This window comes from Orbicella franksi, chromosome 11 (assembly GCF_964199315.1).
Source record: "Orbicella franksi chromosome 11, jaOrbFran1.1, whole genome shotgun sequence".
Classification (NCBI taxonomy): Eukaryota; Metazoa; Cnidaria; class Anthozoa; order Scleractinia; family Merulinidae; genus Orbicella; species Orbicella franksi.
In genome coordinates, this window is record NC_138155.1 from 15,646,645 (window position 1) to 15,665,780 (window position 19,136).

The 19,136-nt window shown below is 44.8% G+C and overlaps 38 non-coding genes across 38 annotated transcripts; all 38 read left to right on the plus strand.

Moving 5' to 3' along the window:
- The first annotated feature begins 140 nt into the window (after positions 1–140).
- On the plus strand, positions 141–259 carry LOC145461560 (5S ribosomal RNA). Its single transcript, XR_014040690.1, has one exon. It is a non-coding gene; the product is annotated as a 5S ribosomal RNA (ribosomal RNA).
- Positions 260–642: 383 nt separating this feature from the next.
- On the plus strand, positions 643–761 carry LOC145461830 (5S ribosomal RNA). Its single transcript, XR_014040926.1, has one exon. It is a non-coding gene; the product is annotated as a 5S ribosomal RNA (ribosomal RNA).
- Positions 762–1,144: 383 nt separating this feature from the next.
- On the plus strand, positions 1,145–1,263 carry LOC145461831 (5S ribosomal RNA). Its single transcript, XR_014040927.1, has one exon. It is a non-coding gene; the product is annotated as a 5S ribosomal RNA (ribosomal RNA).
- A 383-nt stretch (positions 1,264–1,646) lies between these two features.
- On the plus strand, positions 1,647–1,765 carry LOC145461832 (5S ribosomal RNA). Its single transcript, XR_014040928.1, has one exon. It is a non-coding gene; the product is annotated as a 5S ribosomal RNA (ribosomal RNA).
- Positions 1,766–2,149: 384 nt separating this feature from the next.
- On the plus strand, positions 2,150–2,268 carry LOC145461833 (5S ribosomal RNA). Its single transcript, XR_014040929.1, has one exon. It is a non-coding gene; the product is annotated as a 5S ribosomal RNA (ribosomal RNA).
- Positions 2,269–2,651: 383 nt separating this feature from the next.
- Positions 2,652–2,770, plus strand: LOC145461530 (5S ribosomal RNA). The gene has a single exon (XR_014040661.1). It is a non-coding gene; the product is annotated as a 5S ribosomal RNA (ribosomal RNA).
- Positions 2,771–3,154: 384 nt separating this feature from the next.
- LOC145461835 (5S ribosomal RNA) lies at positions 3,155–3,273 on the plus strand. The gene has a single exon (XR_014040931.1). It is a non-coding gene; the product is annotated as a 5S ribosomal RNA (ribosomal RNA).
- A 383-nt stretch (positions 3,274–3,656) lies between these two features.
- LOC145461616 (5S ribosomal RNA) lies at positions 3,657–3,775 on the plus strand. The gene has a single exon (XR_014040743.1). It is a non-coding gene; the product is annotated as a 5S ribosomal RNA (ribosomal RNA).
- A 384-nt stretch (positions 3,776–4,159) lies between these two features.
- Positions 4,160–4,278, plus strand: LOC145461531 (5S ribosomal RNA). Its single transcript, XR_014040662.1, has one exon. It is a non-coding gene; the product is annotated as a 5S ribosomal RNA (ribosomal RNA).
- A 384-nt stretch (positions 4,279–4,662) lies between these two features.
- LOC145461836 (5S ribosomal RNA) lies at positions 4,663–4,781 on the plus strand. The gene has a single exon (XR_014040932.1). It is a non-coding gene; the product is annotated as a 5S ribosomal RNA (ribosomal RNA).
- A 384-nt stretch (positions 4,782–5,165) lies between these two features.
- On the plus strand, positions 5,166–5,284 carry LOC145461561 (5S ribosomal RNA). The gene has a single exon (XR_014040691.1). It is a non-coding gene; the product is annotated as a 5S ribosomal RNA (ribosomal RNA).
- A 384-nt stretch (positions 5,285–5,668) lies between these two features.
- LOC145461562 (5S ribosomal RNA) lies at positions 5,669–5,787 on the plus strand. Its single transcript, XR_014040692.1, has one exon. It is a non-coding gene; the product is annotated as a 5S ribosomal RNA (ribosomal RNA).
- Positions 5,788–6,170: 383 nt separating this feature from the next.
- LOC145461837 (5S ribosomal RNA) lies at positions 6,171–6,289 on the plus strand. The gene has a single exon (XR_014040933.1). It is a non-coding gene; the product is annotated as a 5S ribosomal RNA (ribosomal RNA).
- A 385-nt stretch (positions 6,290–6,674) lies between these two features.
- On the plus strand, positions 6,675–6,793 carry LOC145461838 (5S ribosomal RNA). Its single transcript, XR_014040934.1, has one exon. It is a non-coding gene; the product is annotated as a 5S ribosomal RNA (ribosomal RNA).
- A 384-nt stretch (positions 6,794–7,177) lies between these two features.
- LOC145461564 (5S ribosomal RNA) lies at positions 7,178–7,296 on the plus strand. The gene has a single exon (XR_014040694.1). It is a non-coding gene; the product is annotated as a 5S ribosomal RNA (ribosomal RNA).
- A 384-nt stretch (positions 7,297–7,680) lies between these two features.
- On the plus strand, positions 7,681–7,799 carry LOC145461839 (5S ribosomal RNA). The gene has a single exon (XR_014040935.1). It is a non-coding gene; the product is annotated as a 5S ribosomal RNA (ribosomal RNA).
- A 383-nt stretch (positions 7,800–8,182) lies between these two features.
- LOC145461840 (5S ribosomal RNA) lies at positions 8,183–8,301 on the plus strand. Its single transcript, XR_014040936.1, has one exon. It is a non-coding gene; the product is annotated as a 5S ribosomal RNA (ribosomal RNA).
- Positions 8,302–8,686: 385 nt separating this feature from the next.
- Positions 8,687–8,805, plus strand: LOC145461526 (5S ribosomal RNA). Its single transcript, XR_014040657.1, has one exon. It is a non-coding gene; the product is annotated as a 5S ribosomal RNA (ribosomal RNA).
- Positions 8,806–9,189: 384 nt separating this feature from the next.
- On the plus strand, positions 9,190–9,308 carry LOC145461565 (5S ribosomal RNA). Its single transcript, XR_014040695.1, has one exon. It is a non-coding gene; the product is annotated as a 5S ribosomal RNA (ribosomal RNA).
- A 385-nt stretch (positions 9,309–9,693) lies between these two features.
- Positions 9,694–9,812, plus strand: LOC145461566 (5S ribosomal RNA). The gene has a single exon (XR_014040696.1). It is a non-coding gene; the product is annotated as a 5S ribosomal RNA (ribosomal RNA).
- Positions 9,813–10,197: 385 nt separating this feature from the next.
- LOC145461567 (5S ribosomal RNA) lies at positions 10,198–10,316 on the plus strand. The gene has a single exon (XR_014040697.1). It is a non-coding gene; the product is annotated as a 5S ribosomal RNA (ribosomal RNA).
- Positions 10,317–10,700: 384 nt separating this feature from the next.
- On the plus strand, positions 10,701–10,819 carry LOC145461568 (5S ribosomal RNA). Its single transcript, XR_014040698.1, has one exon. It is a non-coding gene; the product is annotated as a 5S ribosomal RNA (ribosomal RNA).
- A 383-nt stretch (positions 10,820–11,202) lies between these two features.
- Positions 11,203–11,321, plus strand: LOC145461569 (5S ribosomal RNA). The gene has a single exon (XR_014040699.1). It is a non-coding gene; the product is annotated as a 5S ribosomal RNA (ribosomal RNA).
- Positions 11,322–11,705: 384 nt separating this feature from the next.
- On the plus strand, positions 11,706–11,824 carry LOC145461841 (5S ribosomal RNA). The gene has a single exon (XR_014040937.1). It is a non-coding gene; the product is annotated as a 5S ribosomal RNA (ribosomal RNA).
- A 383-nt stretch (positions 11,825–12,207) lies between these two features.
- Positions 12,208–12,326, plus strand: LOC145461842 (5S ribosomal RNA). Its single transcript, XR_014040938.1, has one exon. It is a non-coding gene; the product is annotated as a 5S ribosomal RNA (ribosomal RNA).
- A 385-nt stretch (positions 12,327–12,711) lies between these two features.
- Positions 12,712–12,830, plus strand: LOC145461843 (5S ribosomal RNA). Its single transcript, XR_014040939.1, has one exon. It is a non-coding gene; the product is annotated as a 5S ribosomal RNA (ribosomal RNA).
- Positions 12,831–13,214: 384 nt separating this feature from the next.
- LOC145461570 (5S ribosomal RNA) lies at positions 13,215–13,333 on the plus strand. Its single transcript, XR_014040700.1, has one exon. It is a non-coding gene; the product is annotated as a 5S ribosomal RNA (ribosomal RNA).
- A 385-nt stretch (positions 13,334–13,718) lies between these two features.
- LOC145461571 (5S ribosomal RNA) lies at positions 13,719–13,837 on the plus strand. Its single transcript, XR_014040701.1, has one exon. It is a non-coding gene; the product is annotated as a 5S ribosomal RNA (ribosomal RNA).
- Positions 13,838–14,222: 385 nt separating this feature from the next.
- LOC145461572 (5S ribosomal RNA) lies at positions 14,223–14,341 on the plus strand. The gene has a single exon (XR_014040702.1). It is a non-coding gene; the product is annotated as a 5S ribosomal RNA (ribosomal RNA).
- Positions 14,342–14,725: 384 nt separating this feature from the next.
- Positions 14,726–14,844, plus strand: LOC145461573 (5S ribosomal RNA). Its single transcript, XR_014040703.1, has one exon. It is a non-coding gene; the product is annotated as a 5S ribosomal RNA (ribosomal RNA).
- A 383-nt stretch (positions 14,845–15,227) lies between these two features.
- LOC145461576 (5S ribosomal RNA) lies at positions 15,228–15,346 on the plus strand. The gene has a single exon (XR_014040705.1). It is a non-coding gene; the product is annotated as a 5S ribosomal RNA (ribosomal RNA).
- Positions 15,347–15,730: 384 nt separating this feature from the next.
- Positions 15,731–15,849, plus strand: LOC145461577 (5S ribosomal RNA). The gene has a single exon (XR_014040706.1). It is a non-coding gene; the product is annotated as a 5S ribosomal RNA (ribosomal RNA).
- Positions 15,850–16,233: 384 nt separating this feature from the next.
- Positions 16,234–16,352, plus strand: LOC145461844 (5S ribosomal RNA). The gene has a single exon (XR_014040940.1). It is a non-coding gene; the product is annotated as a 5S ribosomal RNA (ribosomal RNA).
- A 385-nt stretch (positions 16,353–16,737) lies between these two features.
- On the plus strand, positions 16,738–16,856 carry LOC145461846 (5S ribosomal RNA). The gene has a single exon (XR_014040942.1). It is a non-coding gene; the product is annotated as a 5S ribosomal RNA (ribosomal RNA).
- A 385-nt stretch (positions 16,857–17,241) lies between these two features.
- LOC145461578 (5S ribosomal RNA) lies at positions 17,242–17,360 on the plus strand. Its single transcript, XR_014040707.1, has one exon. It is a non-coding gene; the product is annotated as a 5S ribosomal RNA (ribosomal RNA).
- Positions 17,361–17,744: 384 nt separating this feature from the next.
- On the plus strand, positions 17,745–17,863 carry LOC145461847 (5S ribosomal RNA). Its single transcript, XR_014040943.1, has one exon. It is a non-coding gene; the product is annotated as a 5S ribosomal RNA (ribosomal RNA).
- Positions 17,864–18,248: 385 nt separating this feature from the next.
- LOC145461579 (5S ribosomal RNA) lies at positions 18,249–18,367 on the plus strand. Its single transcript, XR_014040708.1, has one exon. It is a non-coding gene; the product is annotated as a 5S ribosomal RNA (ribosomal RNA).
- Positions 18,368–18,751: 384 nt separating this feature from the next.
- Positions 18,752–18,870, plus strand: LOC145461614 (5S ribosomal RNA). Its single transcript, XR_014040741.1, has one exon. It is a non-coding gene; the product is annotated as a 5S ribosomal RNA (ribosomal RNA).
- Positions 18,871–19,136: the final 266 nt, after the last annotated feature.

Sequence of the window (19,136 nt, forward strand, 5' to 3'; positions counted from 1 at the left end):
GTCTTAGCTGGCTTTGGAATCTCTGGGTTAAGTAGCCGAGACGTAATTGGAAATTCATGACAACAGCAATTAAAGGCCTTCCTTCTAAGAGACTTAAAAGAGAGTCCAAGCAATTGGGCAAGGTTTGAGTTGTTTCTTTCGTCTACGACCACACCACAGGGAACGTACCGGTTCTCGTCCGATCACCGAAGTCAAGTCCTGTTGGGCGGCGTCAGTACCTGGCTGGGTGACCAGCTGGGAATACGCCGTGTTGTAGACTTTTGGAGCCATTTTGGGACTGGACTCTTCAGAGAAGATTTCCATACGCCTCCACATCATTGATCCCTCTGTTTTCAAAATGTTGTCTTTTTTTTTGGAATTATTTTTCCAGCAAGTTGACAGCATATTAGAAGATTTTCTTGTTTGATTACAGCACTGCAACACTGAGCAGCACACTGGAGGCAATCTCTTGAATGTGGCTTTGATGACTGACCATTGGAGAATCGCCCTTTTGTGATTTGAAGTCTTAGCTGGCTTTGGAATCTCTGGGTTAAGTAGCCGAGACGTAATTGGAAATTCATGACAACAGCAATTAAAGGCCTTCCTTCTAAGAGACTTAAAAGAGAGTCCAAGCAATTGGGCAAGGTTTGAGTTGTTTCTTTCGTCTACGACCACACCACAGGGAACGTACCGGTTCTCGTCCGATCACCGAAGTCAAGTCCTGTTGGGCGGCGTCAGTACCTGGCTGGGTGACCACCTGGGAATACGCCGTGTTGTAGACTTTTGGAGCCATTTTGGGACTGGACTCTTCAGAGAAGATTTCCATACGCCTCCACATCATTGATCCCTCTGTTTTCAAAATGTTGTCTTTTTTTTTGGAATTATTTTTCCAGCAAGTTGACAGCATATTAGAAGATTTTCTTGTTTGATTACAGCACTGCAACACTGAGCAGCACACTGGAGGCAATCTCTTGAATGTGGCTTTGATGACTGACCATTGGAGAATCGCCCTTTTGTGATTTGAAGTCTTAGCTGGCTTTGGAATCTCTGGGTTAAGTAGCCGAGACGTAATTGGAAATTCATGACAACAGCAATTAAAGGCCTTCCTTCTAAGAGACTTAAAAGAGAGTCCAAGCAATTGGGCAAGGTTTGAGTTGTTTCTTTCGTCTACGACCACACCACAGGGAACGTACCGGTTCTCGTCCGATCACCGAAGTCAAGTCCTGTTGGGCGGCGTCAGTACCTGGCTGGGTGACCACCTGGGAATACGCCGTGTTGTAGACTTTTGGAGCCATTTTGGGACTGGACTCTTCAGAGAAGATTTCCATACGCCTCCACATCATTGATCCCTCTGTTTTCAAAATGTTGTCTTTTTTTTTGGAATTATTTTTCCAGCAAGTTGACAGCATATTAGAAGATTTTCTTGTTTGATTACAGCACTGCAACACTGAGCAGCACACTGGAGGCAATCTCTTGAATGTGGCTTTGATGACTGACCATTGGAGAATCGCCCTTTTGTGATTTGAAGTCTTAGCTGGCTTTGGAATCTCTGGGTTAAGTAGCCGAGACGTAATTGGAAATTCATGACAACAGCAATTAAAGGCCTTCCTTCTAAGAGACTTAAAAGAGAGTCCAAGCAATTGGGCAAGGTTTGAGTTGTTTCTTTCGTCTACGACCACACCACAGGGAACGTACCGGTTCTCGTCCGATCACCGAAGTCAAGTCCTGTTGGGCGGCGTCAGTACCTGGCTGGGTGACCACCTGGGAATACGCCGTGTTGTAGACTTTTGGAGCCATTTTGGGACTGGACTCTTCAGAGAAGATTTCCATACGCCTCCACATCATTGATCCCTCTGTTTTCAAAATGTTGTCTTTTTTTTTTGGAATTATTTTTCCAGCAAGTTGACAGCATATTAGAAGATTTTCTTGTTTGATTACAGCACTGCAACACTGAGCAGCACACTGGAGGCAATCTCTTGAATGTGGCTTTGATGACTGACCATTGGAGAATCGCCCTTTTGTGATTTGAAGTCTTAGCTGGCTTTGGAATCTCTGGGTTAAGTAGCCGAGACGTAATTGGAAATTCATGACAACAGCAATTAAAGGCCTTCCTTCTAAGAGACTTAAAAGAGAGTCCAAGCAATTGGGCAAGGTTTGAGTTGTTTCTTTCGTCTACGACCACACCACAGGGAACGTACCGGTTCTCGTCCGATCACCGAAGTCAAGTCCTGTTGGGCGGCGTCAGTACCTGGCTGGGTGACCACCTGGGAATACGCCGTGTTGTAGACTTTTGGAGCCATTTTGGGACTCGACTCTTCAGAGAAGATTTCCATACGCCTCCACATCATTGATCCCTCTGTTTTCAAAATGTTGTCTTTTTTTTTGGAATTATTTTTCCAGCAAGTTGACAGCATATTAGAAGATTTTCTTGTTTGATTACAGCACTGCAACACTGAGCAGCACACTGGAGGCAATCTCTTGAATGTGGCTTTGATGACTGACCATTGGAGAATCGCCCTTTTGTGATTTGAAGTCTTAGCTGGCTTTGGAATCTCTGGGTTAAGTAGCCGAGACGTAATTGGAAATTCATCACAACAGCAATTAAAGGCCTTCCTTCTAAGAGACTTAAAAGAGAGTCCAAGCAATTGGGCAAGGTTTGAGTTGTTTCTTTCGTCTACGACCACACCACAGGGAAGGTACCGGTTCTCGTCCGATCACCGAAGTCAAGTCCTGTTGGGCGGCGTCAGTACCTGGCTGGGTGACCACCTGGGAATACGCCGTGTTGTAGACTTTTGGAGCCATTTTGGGACTGGACTCTTCAGAGAAGATTTCCATACGCCTCCACATCATTGATCCCTCTGTTTTCAAAATGTTGTCTTTTTTTTTTGGAATTATTTTTCCAGCAAGTTGACAGCATATTAGAAGATTTTCTTGTTTGATTACAGCACTGCAACACTGAGCAGCACACTGGAGGCAATCTCTTGAATGTGGCTTTGATGACTGACCATTGGAGAATCGCCCTTTTGTGATTTGAAGTCTTAGCTGGCTTTGGAATCTCTGGGTTAAGTAGCCGAGACGTAATTGGAAATTCATGACAACAGCAATTAAAGGCCTTCCTTCTAAGAGACTTAAAAGAGAGTCCAAGCAATTGGGCAAGGTTTGAGTTGTTTCTTTCGTCTACGACCACACCACAGGGAACGTACCGGTTCTCGTCCGATCACCGAAGTCAAGTCCTGTTGGGCGGCGTCAGTACCTGGCTGGGTGACCACCTGGGAATACGCCGTGTTGTAGACTTTTGGAGCCATTTTGGGACTGGACTCTTCAGAGAAGATTTCCATACGCCTCCACATCATTGATCCCTCTGTTTTCAAAATGTTGTCTTTTTTTTTGGAATTATTTTTCCAGCAAGTTGACAGCATATTAGAAGATTTTCTTGTTTGATTACAGCACTGCAACACTGAGCAGCACACTGGAGGCAATCTCTTGAATGTGGCTTTGATGACTGACCATTGGAGAATCGCCCTTTTGTGATTTGAAGTCTTAGCTGGCTTTGGAATCTCTGGGTTAAGTAGCCGAGACGTAATTGGAAATTCATGACAACAGCAATTAAAGGCCTTCCTTCTAAGAGACTTAAAAGAGAGTCCAAGCAATTGGGCAAGGTTTGAGTTGTTTCTTTCGTCTATGACCACACCACAGGGAAGGTACCGGTTCTCGTCCGATCACCGAAGTCAAGTCCTGTTGGGCGGCGTCAGTACCTGGCTGGGTGACCAGCTGGGAATACGCCGTGTTGTAGACTTTTGGAGCCATTTTGGGACTGGACTCTTCAGAGAAGATTTCCATACGCCTCCACATCATTGATCCCTCTGTTTTCAAAATGTTGTCTTTTTTTTTTGGAATTATTTTTCCAGCAAGTTGACAGCATATTAGAAGATTTTCTTGTTTGATTACAGCACTGCAACACTGAGCAGCACACTGGAGGCAATCTCTTGAATGTGGCTTTGATGACTGACCATTGGAGAATCGCCCTTTTGTGATTTGAAGTCTTAGCTGGCTTTGGAATCTCTGGGTTAAGTAGCCGAGACGTAATTGGAAATTCATCACAACAGCAATTAAAGGCCTTCCTTCTAAGAGACTTAAAAGAGAGTCCAAGCAATTGGGCAAGGTTTGAGTTGTTTCTTTCGTCTACGACCACACCACAGGGAAGGTACCGGTTCTCGTCCGATCACCGAAGTCAAGTCCTGTTGGGCGGCGTCAGTACCTGGCTGGGTGACCACCTGGGAATACGCCGTGTTGTAGACTTTTGGAGCCATTTTGGGACTGGACTCTTCAGAGAAGATTTCCATACGCCTCCACATCATTGATCCCTCTGGTTTCAAAATGTTGTCTTTTTTTTTTGGAATTATTTTTCCAGCAAGTTGACAGCATATTAGAAGATTTTCTTGTTTGATTACAGCACTGCAACACTGAGCAGCACACTGGAGGCAATCTCTTGAATGTGGCTTTGATGACTGACCATTGGAGAATCGCCCTTTTGTGATTTGAAGTCTTAGCTGGCTTTGGAATCTCTGGGTTAAGTAGCCGAGACGTAATTGGAAATTCATCACAACAGCAATTAAAGGCCTTCCTTCTAAGAGACTTAAAAGAGAGTCCAAGCAATTGGGCAAGGTTTGAGTTGTTTCTTTCGTCTACGACCACACCACAGGGAACGTACCGGTTCTCGTCCGATCACCGAAGTCAAGTCCTGTTGGGCGGCGTCAGTACCTGGCTGGGTGACCACCTGGGAATACGCCGTGTTGTAGACTTTTGGAGCCATTTTGGGACTCGACTCTTCAGAGAAGATTTCCATACGCCTCCACATCATTGATCCCTCTGTTTTCAAAATGTTGTCTTTTTTTTTTGGAATTATTTTTCCAGCAAGTTGACAGCATATTAGAAGATTTTCTTGTTTGATGACAGCACTGCAACACTGAGCAGCACACTGGAGGCAATCTCTTGAATGTGGCTTTGATGACTGACCATTGGAGAATCGCCCTTTTGTGATTTGAAGTCTTAGCTGGCTTTGGAATCTCTGGGTTAAGTAGCCGAGACGTAATTGGAAATTCATGACAACAGCAATTAAAGGCCTTCCTTCTAAGAGACTTAAAAGAGAGTCCAAGCAATTGGGCAAGGTTTGAGTTGTTTCTTTCGTCTACGACCACACCACAGGGAACGTACCGGTTCTCGTCCGATCACCGAAGTCAAGTCCTGTTGGGCGGCGTCAGTACCTGGCTGGGTGACCAGCTGGGAATACGCCGTGTTGTAGACTTTTGGAGCCATTTTGGGACTGGACTCTTCAGAGAAGATTTCCATACGCCTCCACATCATTGATCCCTCTGTTTTCAAAATGTTGTCTTTTTTTTTTGGAATTATTTTTCCAGCAAGTTGACAGCATATTAGAAGATTTTCTTGTTTGATTACAGCACTGCAACACTGAGCAGCACACTGGAGGCAATCTCTTGAATGTGGCTTTGATGACTGACCATTGGAGAATCGCCCTTTTGTGATTTGAAGTCTTAGCTGGCTTTGGAATCTCTGGGTTAAGTAGCCGAGACGTAATTGGAAATTCATGACAACAGCAATTAAAGGCCTTCCTTCTAAGAGACTTAAAAGAGAGTCCAAGCAATTGGGCAAGGTTTGAGTTGTTTCTTTCGTCTACGACCACACCACAGGGAACGTACCGGTTCTCGTCCGATCACCGAAGTCAAGTCCTGTTGGGCGGCGTCAGTACCTGGCTGGGTGACCAGCTGGGAATACGCCGTGTTGTAGACTTTTGGAGCCATTTTGGGACTGGACTCTTCAGAGAAGATTTCCATACGCCTCCACATCATTGATCCCTCTGTTTTCAAAATGTTGTCTTTTTTTTTGGAATTATTTTTCCAGCAAGTTGACAGCATATTAGAAGATTTTCTTGTTTGATTACAGCACTGCAACACTGAGCAGCACACTGGAGGCAATCTCTTGAATGTGGCTTTGATGACTGACCATTGGAGAATCGCCCTTTTGTGATTTGAAGTCTTAGCTGGCTTTGGAATCTCTGGGTTAAGTAGCCGAGACGTAATTGGAAATTCATGACAACAGCAATTAAAGGCCTTCCTTCTAAGAGACTTAAAAGAGAGTCCAAGCAATTGGGCAAGGTTTGAGTTGTTTCTTTCGTCTACGACCACACCACAGGGAACGTACCGGTTCTCGTCCGATCACCGAAGTCAAGTCCTGTTGGGCGGCGTCAGTACCTGGCTGGGTGACCACCTGGGAATACGCCGTGTTGTAGACTTTTGGAGCCATTTTGGGACTGGACTCTTCAGAGAAGATTTCCATACGCCTCCACATCATTGATCCCTCTGTTTTCAAAATGTTGTCTTTTTTTTTTTGGAATTATTTTTCCAGCAAGTTGACAGCATATTAGAAGATTTTCTTGTTTGATTACAGCACTGCAACACTGAGCAGCACACTGGAGGCAATCTCTTGAATGTGGCTTTGATGACTGACCATTGGAGAATCGCCCTTTTGTGATTTGAAGTCTTAGCTGGCTTTGGAATCTCTGGGTTAAGTAGCCGAGACGTAATTGGAAATTCATGACAACAGCAATTAAAGGCCTTCCTTCTAAGAGACTTAAAAGAGAGTCCAAGCAATTGGGCAAGGTTTGAGTTGTTTCTTTCGTCTACGACCACACCACAGGGAACGTACCGGTTCTCGTCCGATCACCGAAGTCAAGTCCTGTTGGGCGGCGTCAGTACCTGGCTGGGTGACCACCTGGGAATACGCCGTGTTGTAGACTTTTGGAGCCATTTTGGGACTGGACTCTTCAGAGAAGATTTCCATACGCCTCCACATCATTGATCCCTCTGTTTTCAAAATGTTGTCTTTTTTTTTTGGAATTATTTTTCCAGCAAGTTGACAGCATATTAGAAGATTTTCTTGTTTGATGACAGCACTGCAACACTGAGCAGCACACTGGAGGCAATCTCTTGAATGTGGCTTTGATGACTGACCATTGGAGAATCGCCCTTTTGTGATTTGAAGTCTTAGCTGGCTTTGGAATCTCTGGGTTAAGTAGCCGAGACGTAATTGGAAATTCATGACAACAGCAATTAAAGGCCTTCCTTCTAAGAGACTTAAAAGAGAGTCCAAGCAATTGGGCAAGGTTTGAGTTGTTTCTTTCGTCTACGACCACACCACAGGGAACGTACCGGTTCTCGTCCGATCACCGAAGTCAAGTCCTGTTGGGCGGCGTCAGTACCTGGCTGGGTGACCAGCTGGGAATACGCCGTGTTGTAGACTTTTGGAGCCATTTTGGGACTGGACTCTTCAGAGAAGATTTCCATACGCCTCCACATCATTGATCCCTCTGTTTTCAAAATGTTGTCTTTTTTTTTTGGAATTATTTTTCCAGCAAGTTGACAGCATATTAGAAGATTTTCTTGTTTGATGACAGCACTGCAACACTGAGCAGCACACTGGAGGCAATCTCTTGAATGTGGCTTTGATGACTGACCATTGGAGAATCGCCCTTTTGTGATTTGAAGTCTTAGCTGGCTTTGGAATCTCTGGGTTAAGTAGCCGAGACGTAATTGGAAATTCATGACAACAGCAATTAAAGGCCTTCCTTCTAAGAGACTTAAAAGAGAGTCCAAGCAATTGGGCAAGGTTTGAGTTGTTTCTTTCGTCTACGACCACACCACAGGGAACGTACCGGTTCTCGTCCGATCACCGAAGTCAAGTCCTGTTGGGCGGCGTCAGTACCTGGCTGGGTGACCACCTGGGAATACGCCGTGTTGTAGACTTTTGGAGCCATTTTGGGACTGGACTCTTCAGAGAAGATTTCCATACGCCTCCACATCATTGATCCCTCTGTTTTCAAAATGTTGTCTTTTTTTTTGGAATTATTTTTCCAGCAAGTTGACAGCATATTAGAAGATTTTCTTGTTTGATTACAGCACTGCAACACTGAGCAGCACACTGGAGGCAATCTCTTGAATGTGGCTTTGATGACTGACCATTGGAGAATCGCCCTTTTGTGATTTGAAGTCTTAGCTGGCTTTGGAATCTCTGGGTTAAGTAGCCGAGACGTAATTGGAAATTCATGACAACAGCAATTAAAGGCCTTCCTTCTAAGAGACTTAAAAGAGAGTCCAAGCAATTGGGCAAGGTTTGAGTTGTTTCTTTCGTCTACGACCACACCACAGGGAACGTACCGGTTCTCGTCCGATCACCGAAGTCAAGTCCTGTTGGGCGGCGTCAGTACCTGGCTGGGTGACCACCTGGGAATACGCCGTGTTGTAGACTTTTGGAGCCATTTTGGGACTGGACTCTTCAGAGAAGATTTCCATACGCCTCCACATCATTGATCCCTGTGTTTTCAAAATGTTGTCTTTTTTTTATTTGAATTATTTTTCCAGCAAGTTGACAGCATATTAGAAGATTTTCTTGTTTGATTACAGCACTGCAACACTGAGCAGCACACTGGAGGCAATCTCTTGAATGTGGCTTTGATGACTGACCATTGGAGAATCGCCCTTTTGTGATTTGAAGTCTTAGCTGGCTTTGGAATCTCTGGGTTAAGTAGCCGAGACGTAATTGGAAATTCATGACAACAGCAATTAAAGGCCTTCCTTCTAAGAGACTTAAAAGAGAGTCCAAGCAATTGGGCAAGGTTTGAGTTGTTTCTTTCGTCTACGACCACACCACAGGGAACGTACCGGTTCTCGTCCGATCACCGAAGCCAAGTCCTGTTGGGCGGCGTCAGTACCTGGCTGGGTGACCACCTGGGAATACGCCGTGTTGTAGACTTTTGGAGCCATTTTGGGACTGGACTCTTCAGAGAAGATTTCCATACGCCTCCACATCATTGATCCCTCTGTTTTCAAAATGTTGTCTTTTTTTTTTGGAATTATTTTTCCAGCAAGTTGACAGCATATTAGAAGATTTTCTTGTTTGATTACAGCACTGCAACACTGAGCAGCACACTGGAGGCAATCTCTTGAATGTGGCTTTGATGACTGACCATTGGAGAATCGCCCTTTTGTGATTTGAAGTCTTAGCTGGCTTTGGAATCTCTGGGTTAAGTAGCCGAGACGTAATTGGAAATTCATCACAACAGCAATTAAAGGCCTTCCTTCTAAGAGACTTAAAAGAGAGTCCAAGCAATTGGGCAAGGTTTGAGTTGTTTCTTTCGTCTACGACCACACCACAGGGAACGTACCGGTTCTCGTCCGATCACCGAAGTCAAGTCCTGTTGGGCGGCGTCAGTACCTGGCTGGGTGACCAGCTGGGAATACGCCGTGTTGTAGACTTTTGGACCCATTTTGGGACTGGACTCTTCAGAGAAGATTTCCATACGCCTCCACATCATTGATCCCTCTGTTTTCAAAATGTTGTCTTTTTTTTTTTGGAATTATTTTTCCAGCAAGTTGACAGCATATTAGAAGATTTTCTTGTTTGATGACAGCACTGCAACACTGAGCAGCACACTGGAGGCAATCTCTTGAATGTGGCTTTGATGACTGACCATTGGAGAATCGCCCTTTTGTGATTTGAAGTCTTAGCTGGCTTTGGAATCTCTGGGTTAAGTAGCCGAGACGTAATTGGAAATTCATGACAACAGCAATTAAAGGCCTTCCTTCTAAGAGACTTAAAAGAGAGTCCAAGCAATTGGGCAAGGTTTGAGTTGTTTCTTTCGTCTACGACCACACCACAGGGAACGTACCGGTTCTCGTCCGATCACCGAAGTCAAGTCCTGTTGGGCGGCGTCAGTACCTGGCTGGGTGACCAGCTGGGAATACGCCGTGTTGTAGACTTTTGGACCCATTTTGGGACTGGACTCTTCAGAGAAGATTTCCATACGCCTCCACATCATTGATCCCTCTGTTTTCAAAATGTTGTCTTTTTTTTTTTGGAATTATTTTTCCAGCAAGTTGACAGCATATTAGAAGATTTTCTTGTTTGATGACAGCACTGCAACACTGAGCAGCACACTGGAGGCAATCTCTTGAATGTGGCTTTGATGACTGACCATTGGAGAATCGCCCTTTTGTGATTTGAAGTCTTAGCTGGCTTTGGAATCTCTGGGTTAAGTAGCCGAGACGTAATTGGAAATTCATGACAACAGCAATTAAAGGCCTTCCTTCTAAGAGACTTAAAAGAGAGTCCAAGCAATTGGGCAAGGTTTGAGTTGTTTCTTTCGTCTACGACCACACCACAGGGAACGTACCGGTTCTCGTCCGATCACCGAAGTCAAGTCCTGTTGGGCGGCGTCAGTACCTGGCTGGGTGACCAGCTGGGAATACGCCGTGTTGTAGACTTTTGGAGCCATTTTGGGACTGGACTCTTCAGAGAAGATTTCCATACGCCTCCACATCATTGATCCCTGTGTTTTCAAAATGTTGTCTTTTTTTTTTGGAATTATTTTTCCAGCAAGTTGACAGCATATTAGAAGATTTTCTTGTTTGATGACAGCACTGCAACACTGAGCAGCACACTGGAGGCAATCTCTTGAATGTGGCTTTGATGACTGACCATTGGAGAATCGCCCTTTTGTGATTTGAAGTCTTAGCTGGCTTTGGAATCTCTGGGTTAAGTAGCCGAGACGTAATTGGAAATTCATGACAACAGCAATTAAAGGCCTTCCTTCTAAGAGACTTAAAAGAGAGTCCAAGCAATTGGGCAAGGTTTGAGTTGTTTCTTTCGTCTACGACCACACCACAGGGAACGTACCGGTTCTCGTCCGATCACCGAAGTCAAGTCCTGTTGGGCGGCGTCAGTACCTGGCTGGGTGACCAGCTGGGAATACGCCGTGTTGTAGACTTTTGGAGCCATTTTGGGACTGGACTCTTCAGAGAAGATTTCCATACGCCTCCACATCATTGATCCCTCTGTTTTCAAAATGTTGTCTTTTTTTTTGGAATTATTTTTCCAGCAAGTTGACAGCATATTAGAAGATTTTCTTGTTTGATTACAGCACTGCAACACTGAGCAGCACACTGGAGGCAATCTCTTGAATGTGGCTTTGATGACTGACCATTGGAGAATCGCCCTTTTGTGATTTGAAGTCTTAGCTGGCTTTGGAATCTCTGGGTTAAGTAGCCGAGACGTAATTGGAAATTCATGACAACAGCAATTAAAGGCCTTCCTTCTAAGAGACTTAAAAGAGAGTCCAAGCAATTGGGCAAGGTTTGAGTTGTTTCTTTCGTCTACGACCACACCACAGGGAACGTACCGGTTCTCGTCCGATCACCGAAGTCAAGTCCTGTTGGGCGGCGTCAGTACCTGGCTGGGTGACCAGCTGGGAATACGCCGTGTTGTAGACTTTTGGAGCCATTTTGGGACTGGACTCTTCAGAGAAGATTTCCATACGCCTCCACATCATTGATCCCTCTGTTTTCAAAATGTTGTCTTTTTTTTTTGGAATTATTTTTCCAGCAAGTTGACAGCATATTAGAAGATTTTCTTGTTTGATGACAGCACTGCAACACTGAGCAGCACACTGGAGGCAATCTCTTGAATGTGGCTTTGATGACTGACCATTGGAGAATCGCCCTTTTGTGATTTGAAGTCTTAGCTGGCTTTGGAATCTCTGGGTTAAGTAGCCGAGACGTAATTGGAAATTCATGACAACAGCAATTAAAGGCCTTCCTTCTAAGAGACTTAAAAGAGAGTCCAAGCAATTGGGCAAGGTTTGAGTTGTTTCTTTCGTCTACGACCACACCACAGGGAACGTACCGGTTCTCGTCCGATCACCGAAGTCAAGTCCTGTTGGGCGGCGTCAGTACCTGGCTGGGTGACCACCTGGGAATACGCCGTGTTGTAGACTTTTGGAGCCATTTTGGGACTGGACTCTTCAGAGAAGATTTCCATACGCCTCCACATCATTGATCCCTCTGTTTTCAAAATGTTGTCTTTTTTTTTGGAATTATTTTTCCAGCAAGTTGACAGCATATTAGAAGATTTTCTTGTTTGATTACAGCACTGCAACACTGAGCAGCACACTGGAGGCAATCTCTTGAATGTGGCTTTGATGACTGACCATTGGAGAATCGCCCTTTTGTGATTTGAAGTCTTAGCTGGCTTTGGAATCTCTGGGTTAAGTAGCCGAGACGTAATTGGAAATTCATGACAACAGCAATTAAAGGCCTTCCTTCTAAGAGACTTAAAAGAGAGTCCAAGCAATTGGGCAAGGTTTGAGTTGTTTCTTTCGTCTACGACCACACCACAGGGAACGTACCGGTTCTCGTCCGATCACCGAAGTCAAGTCCTGTTGGGCGGCGTCAGTACCTGGCTGGGTGACCACCTGGGAATACGCCGTGTTGTAGACTTTTGGAGCCATTTTGGGACTGGACTCTTCAGAGAAGATTTCCATACGCCTCCACATCATTGATCCCTGTGTTTTCAAAATGTTGTCTTTTTTTTATTTGAATTATTTTTCCAGCAAGTTGACAGCATATTAGAAGATTTTCTTGTTTGATTACAGCACTGCAACACTGAGCAGCACACTGGAGGCAATCTCTTGAATGTGGCTTTGATGACTGACCATTGGAGAATCGCCCTTTTGTGATTTGAAGTCTTAGCTGGCTTTGGAATCTCTGGGTTAAGTAGCCGAGACGTAATTGGAAATTCATGACAACAGCAATTAAAGGCCTTCCTTCTAAGAGACTTAAAAGAGAGTCCAAGCAATTGGGCAAGGTTTGAGTTGTTTCTTTCGTCTACGACCACACCACAGGGAACGTACCGGTTCTCGTCCGATCACCGAAGTCAAGTCCTGTTGGGCGGCGTCAGTACCTGGCTGGGTGACCACCTGGGAATACGCCGTGTTGTAGACTTTTGGAGCCATTTTGGGACTGGACTCTTCAGAGAAGATTTCCATACGCCTCCACATCATTGATCCCTCTGTTTTCAAAATGTTGTCTTTTTTTTTTGGAATTATTTTTCCAGCAAGTTGACAGCATATTAGAAGATTTTCTTGTTTGATTACAGCACTGCAACACTGAGCAGCACACTGGAGGCAATCTCTTGAATGTGGCTTTGATGACTGACCATTGGAGAATCGCCCTTTTGTGATTTGAAGTCTTAGCTGGCTTTGGAATCTCTGGGTTAAGTAGCCGAGACGTAATTGGAAATTCATCACAACAGCAATTAAAGGCCTTCCTTCTAAGAGACTTAAAAGAGAGTCCAAGCAATTGGGCAAGGTTTGAGTTGTTTCTTTCGTCTACGACCACACCACAGGGAACGTACCGGTTCTCGTCCGATCACCGAAGTCAAGTCCTGTTGGGCGGCGTCAGTACCTGGCTGGGTGACCAGCTGGGAATACGCCGTGTTGTAGACTTTTGGACCCATTTTGGGACTGGACTCTTCAGAGAAGATTTCCATACGCCTCCACATCATTGATCCCTCTGTTTTCAAAATGTTGTCTTTTTTTTTTTGGAATTATTTTTCCAGCAAGTTGACAGCATATTAGAAGATTTTCTTGTTTGATGACAGCACTGCAACACTGAGCAGCACACTGGAGGCAATCTCTTGAATGTGGCTTTGATGACTGACCATTGGAGAATCGCCCTTTTGTGATTTGAAGTCTTAGCTGGCTTTGGAATCTCTGGGTTAAGTAGCCGAGACGTAATTGGAAATTCATGACAACAGCAATTAAAGGCCTTCCTTCTAAGAGACTTAAAAGAGAGTCCAAGCAATTGGGCAAGGTTTGAGTTGTTTCTTTCGTCTACGACCACACCACAGGGAACGTACCGGTTCTCGTCCGATCACCGAAGTCAAGTCCTGTTGGGCGGCGTCAGTACCTGGCTGGGTGACCAGCTGGGAATACGCCGTGTTGTAGACTTTTGGACCCATTTTGGGACTGGACTCTTCAGAGAAGATTTCCATACGCCTCCACATCATTGATCCCTCTGTTTTCAAAATGTTGTCTTTTTTTTTTTGGAATTATTTTTCCAGCAAGTTGACAGCATATTAGAAGATTTTCTTGTTTGATGACAGCACTGCAACACTGAGCAGCACACTGGAGGCAATCTCTTGAATGTGGCTTTGATGACTGACCATTGGAGAATCGCCCTTTTGTGATTTGAAGTCTTAGCTGGCTTTGGAATCTCTGGGTTAAGTAGCCGAGACGTAATTGGAAATTCATGACAACAGCAATTAAAGGCCTTCCTTCTAAGAGACTTAAAAGAGAGTCCAAGCAATTGGGCAAGGTTTGAGTTGTTTCTTTCGTCTACGACCACACCACAGGGAACGTACCGGTTCTCGTCCGATCACCGAAGTCAAGTCCTGTTGGGCGGCGTCAGTACCTGGCTGGGTGACCAGCTGGGAATACGCCGTGTTGTAGACTTTTGGAGCCATTTTGGGACTGGACTCTTCAGAGAAGATTTCCATACGCCTCCACATCATTGATCCCTGTGTTTTCAAAATGTTGTCTTTTTTTTTTGGAATTATTTTTCCAGCAAGTTGACAGCATATTAGAAGATTTTCTTGTTTGATGACAGCACTGCAACACTGAGCAGCACACTGGAGGCAATCTCTTGAATGTGGCTTTGATGACTGACCATTGGAGAATCGCCCTTTTGTGATTTGAAGTCTTAGCTGGCTTTGGAATCTCTGGGTTAAGTAGCCGAGACGTAATTGGAAATTCATGACAACAGCAATTAAAGGCCTTCCTTCTAAGAGACTTAAAAGAGAGTCCAAGCAATTGGGCAAGGTTTGAGTTGTTTCTTTCGTCTACGACCACACCACAGGGAACGTACCGGTTCTCGTCCGATCACCGAAGTCAAGTCCTGTTGGGCGGCGTCAGTACCTGGCTGGGTGACCAGCTGGGAATACGCCGTGTTGTAGACTTTTGGAGCCATTTTGGGACTGGACTCTTCAGAGAAGATTTCCATACGCCTCCACATCATTGATCCCTCTGTTTTCAAAATGTTGTCTTTTTTTTTGGAATTATTTTTCCAGCAAGTTGACAGCATATTAGAAGATTTTCTTGTTTGATTACAGCACTGCAACACTGAGCAGCACACTGGAGGCAATCTCTTGAATGTGGCTTTGATGACTGACCATTGGAGAATCGCCCTTTTGTGATTTGAAGTCTTAGCTGGCTTTGGAATCTCTGGGTTAAGTAGCCGAGACGTAATTGGAAATTCATGACAACAGCAATTAAAGGCCTTCCTTCTAAGAGACTTAAAAGAGAGTCCAAGCAATTGGGCAAGGTTTGAGTTGTTTCTTTCGTCTACGACCACACCACAGGGAACGTACCGGTTCTCGTCCGATCACCGAAGTCAAGTCCTGTTGGGCGGCGTCAGTACCTGGCTGGGTGACCAGCTGGGAATACGCCGTGTTGTAGACTTTTGGACCCATTTTGGGACTGGACTCTTCAGAGAAGATTTCCATACGCCTCCACATCATTGATCCCTGTGTTTTCAAAATGTTGTCTTTTTTTTTTGGAATTATTTTTCCAGCAAGTTGACAGCATATTAGAAGATTTTCTTGTTTGATTACAGCACTGCAACACTGAGCAGCACACTGGAGGCAATCTCTTGAATGTGGCTTTGATGACTGACCATTGGAGAATCGCCCTTTTGTGATTTGAAGTCTTAGCTGGCTTTGGAATCTCTGGGTTAAGTAGCCGAGACGTAATTGGAAATTCATGACAACAGCAATTAAAGGCCTTCCTTCTAAGAGACTTAAAAGAGAGTCCAAGCAATTGGGCAAGGTTTGAGTTGTTTCTTTCGTCTACGACCACACCACAGGGAACGTACCGGTTCTCGTCCGATCACCGAAGTCAAGTCCTGTTGGGCGGCGTCAGTACCTGGCTGGGTGACCAGCTGGGAATACGCCGTGTTGTAGACTTTTGGAGCCATTTTGGGACTGGACTCTTCAGAGAAGATTTCCATACGCCTCCACATCATTGATCCCTCTGTTTTCAAAATGTTGTCTTTTTTTTTTGGAATTATTTTTCCAGCAAGTTGACAGCATATTAGAAGATTTTCTTGTTTGATTACAGCACTGCAACACTGAGCAGCACACTGGAGGCAATCTCTTGAATGTGGCTTTGATGACTGACCATTGGAGAATCGCCCTTTTGTGATTTGAAGTCTTAGCTGGCTTTGGAATCTCTGGGTTAAGTAGCCGAGACGTAATTGGAAATTCATGACAACAGCAATTAAAGGCCTTCCTTCTAAGAGACTTAAAAGAGAGTCCAAGCAATTGGGCAAGGTTTGAGTTGTTTCTTTCGTCTACGACCACACCACAGGGAACGTACCGGTTCTCGTCCGATCACCGAAGTCAAGTCCTGTTGGGCGGCGTCAGTACCTGGCTGGGTGACCACCTGGGAATACGCCGTGTTGTAGACTTTTGGAGCCATTTTGGGACTGGACTCTTCAGAGAAGATTTCCATACGCCTCCACATCATTGATCCCTGTGTTTTCAAAATGTTGTCTTTTTTTTATTTGAATTATTTTTCCAGCAAGTTGACAGCATATTAGAAGATTTTCTTGTTTGATTACAGCACTGCAACACTGAGCAGCACACTGGAGGCAATCTCTTGAATGTGGCTTTGATGACTGACCATTGGAGAATCGCCCTTTTGTGATTTGAAGTCTTAGCTGGCTTTGGAATCTCTGGGTTAAGTAGCCGAGACGTAATTGGAAATTCATGACAACAGCAATTAAAGGCCTTCCTTCTAAGAGACTTAAAAGAGAGTCCAAGCAATTGGGCAAGGTTTGAGTTGTTTCTTTCGTCTACGACCACACCACAGGGAACGTACCGGTTCTCGTCCGATCACCGAAGTCAAGTCCTGTTGGGCGGCGTCAGTACCTGGCTGGGTGACCACCTGGGAATACGCCGTGTTGTAGACTTTTGGACCCATTTTGGGACTGGACTCTTCAGAGAAGATTTCCATACGCCTCCACATCATTGATCCCTGTGTTTTCAAAATGTTGTCTTTTTTTTATTTGAATTATTTTTCCAGCAAGTTGACAGCATATTAGAAGATTTTCTTGTTTGATTACAGCACTGCAACACTGAGCAGCACACTGGAGGCAATCTCTTGAATGTGGCTTTGATGACTGACCATTGGAGAATCGCCCTTTTGTGATTTGAAGTCTTAGCTGGCTTTGGAATCTCTGGGTTAAGTAGCCGAGACGTAATTGGAAATTCATGACAACAGCAATTAAAGGCCTTCCTTCTAAGAGACTTAAAAGAGAGTCCAAGCAATTGGGCAAGGTTTGAGTTGTTTCTTTCGTCTACGACCACACCACAGGGAACGTACCGGTTCTCGTCCGATCACCGAAGTCAAGTCCTGTTGGGCGGCGTCAGTACCTGGCTGGGTGACCAGCTGGGAATACGCCGTGTTGTAGACTTTTGGAGCCATTTTGGGACTGGACTCTTCAGAGAAGATTTCCATACGCCTCCACATCATTGATCCCTGTGTTTTCAAAATGTTGTCTTTTTTTTTTGGAATTATTTTTCCAGCAAGTTGACAGCATATTAGAAGATTTTCTTGTTTGATTACAGCACTGCAACACTGAGCAGCACACTGGAGGCAATCTCTTGAATGTGGCTTTGATGACTGACCATTGGAGAATCGCCCTTTTGTGATTTGAAGTCTTAGCTGGCTTTGGAATCTCTGGGTTAAGTAGCCGAGACGTAATTGGAAATTCATGACAACAGCAATTAAAGGCCTTCCTTCTAAGAGACTTAAAAGAGAGTCCAAGCAATTGGGCAAGGTTTGAGTTGTTTCTTTCGTCTACGACCACACCACAGGGAACGTACCGGTTCTCGTCCGATCACCGAAGTCAAGTCCTGTTGGGCGGCGTCAGTACCTGGCTGGGTGACCACCTGGGAATACGCCGTGTTGTAGACTTTTGGACCCATTTTGGGACTGGACTCTTCAGAGAAGATTTCCATACGCCTCCACATCATTGATCCCTGTGTTTTCAAAATGTTGTCTTTTTTTTATTTGAATTATTTTTCCAGCAAGTTGACAGCATATTAGAAGATTTTCTTGTTTGATTACAGCACTGCAACACTGAGCAGCACACTGGAGGCAATCTCTTGAATGTGGCTTTGATGACTGACCATTGGAGAATCGCCCTTTTGTGATTTGAAGTCTTAGCTGGCTTTGGAATCTCTGGGTTAAGTAGCCGAGACGTAATTGGAAATTCATGACAACAGCAATTAAAGGCCTTCCTTCTAAGAGACTTAAAAGAGAGTCCAAGCAATTGGGCAAGGTTTGAGTTGTTTCTTTCGTCTACGACCACACCACAGGGAACGTACCGGTTCTCGTCCGATCACCGAAGTCAAGTCCTGTTGGGCGGCGTCAGTACCTGGCTGGGTGACCAGCTGGGAATACGCCGTGTTGTAGACTTTTGGACCCATTTTGGGACTGGACTCTTCAGAGAAGATTTCCATACGCCTCCACATCATTGATCCCTGTGTTTTCAAAATGTTGTCTTTTTTTATTTGAATTATTTTTCCAGCAAGTTGACAGCATATTAGAAGATTTTCTTGTTTGATTACAGCACTGCAACACTGAGCAGCACACTGGAGGCAATCTCTTGAATGTGGCTTTGATGACTGACCATTGGAGAATCGCCCTTTTGTGATTTGAAGTCTTAGCTGGCTTTGGAATCTCTGGGTTAAGTAGCCGAGACGTAATTGGAAATTCATGACAACAGCAATTAAAGGCCTTCCTTCTAAGAGACTTAAAAGAGAGTCCAAGCAATTGGGCAAGGTTTGAGTTGTTTCTTTCGTCTACGACAACACCACAGGGAACGTACCGGTTCTCGTCCGATCACCGAAGTCAAGTCCTGTTGGGCGGCGTCAGTACCTGGCTGGGTGACCAGCTGGGAATACGCCGTGTTGTAGACTTTTGGAGCCATTTTGGGACTGGACTCTTCAGAGAAGATTTCCATACGCCTCCACATCATTGATCCCTCTGTTTTCAAAATGTGTTCTTTTTTTTTTGGAATTATTTTTCCAGCAAGTTGACAGCATATTAGAAGATTTTCTTGTTTGATTACAGCACTGCAACACTGAGCAGCACACTGGAGGCAATCTCTTGAATGTGGCTTTGATGACTGACCATTGGAGAATCGCCCTTTTGTGATTTGAAGTCTTAGCTGGCTTTGGAATCT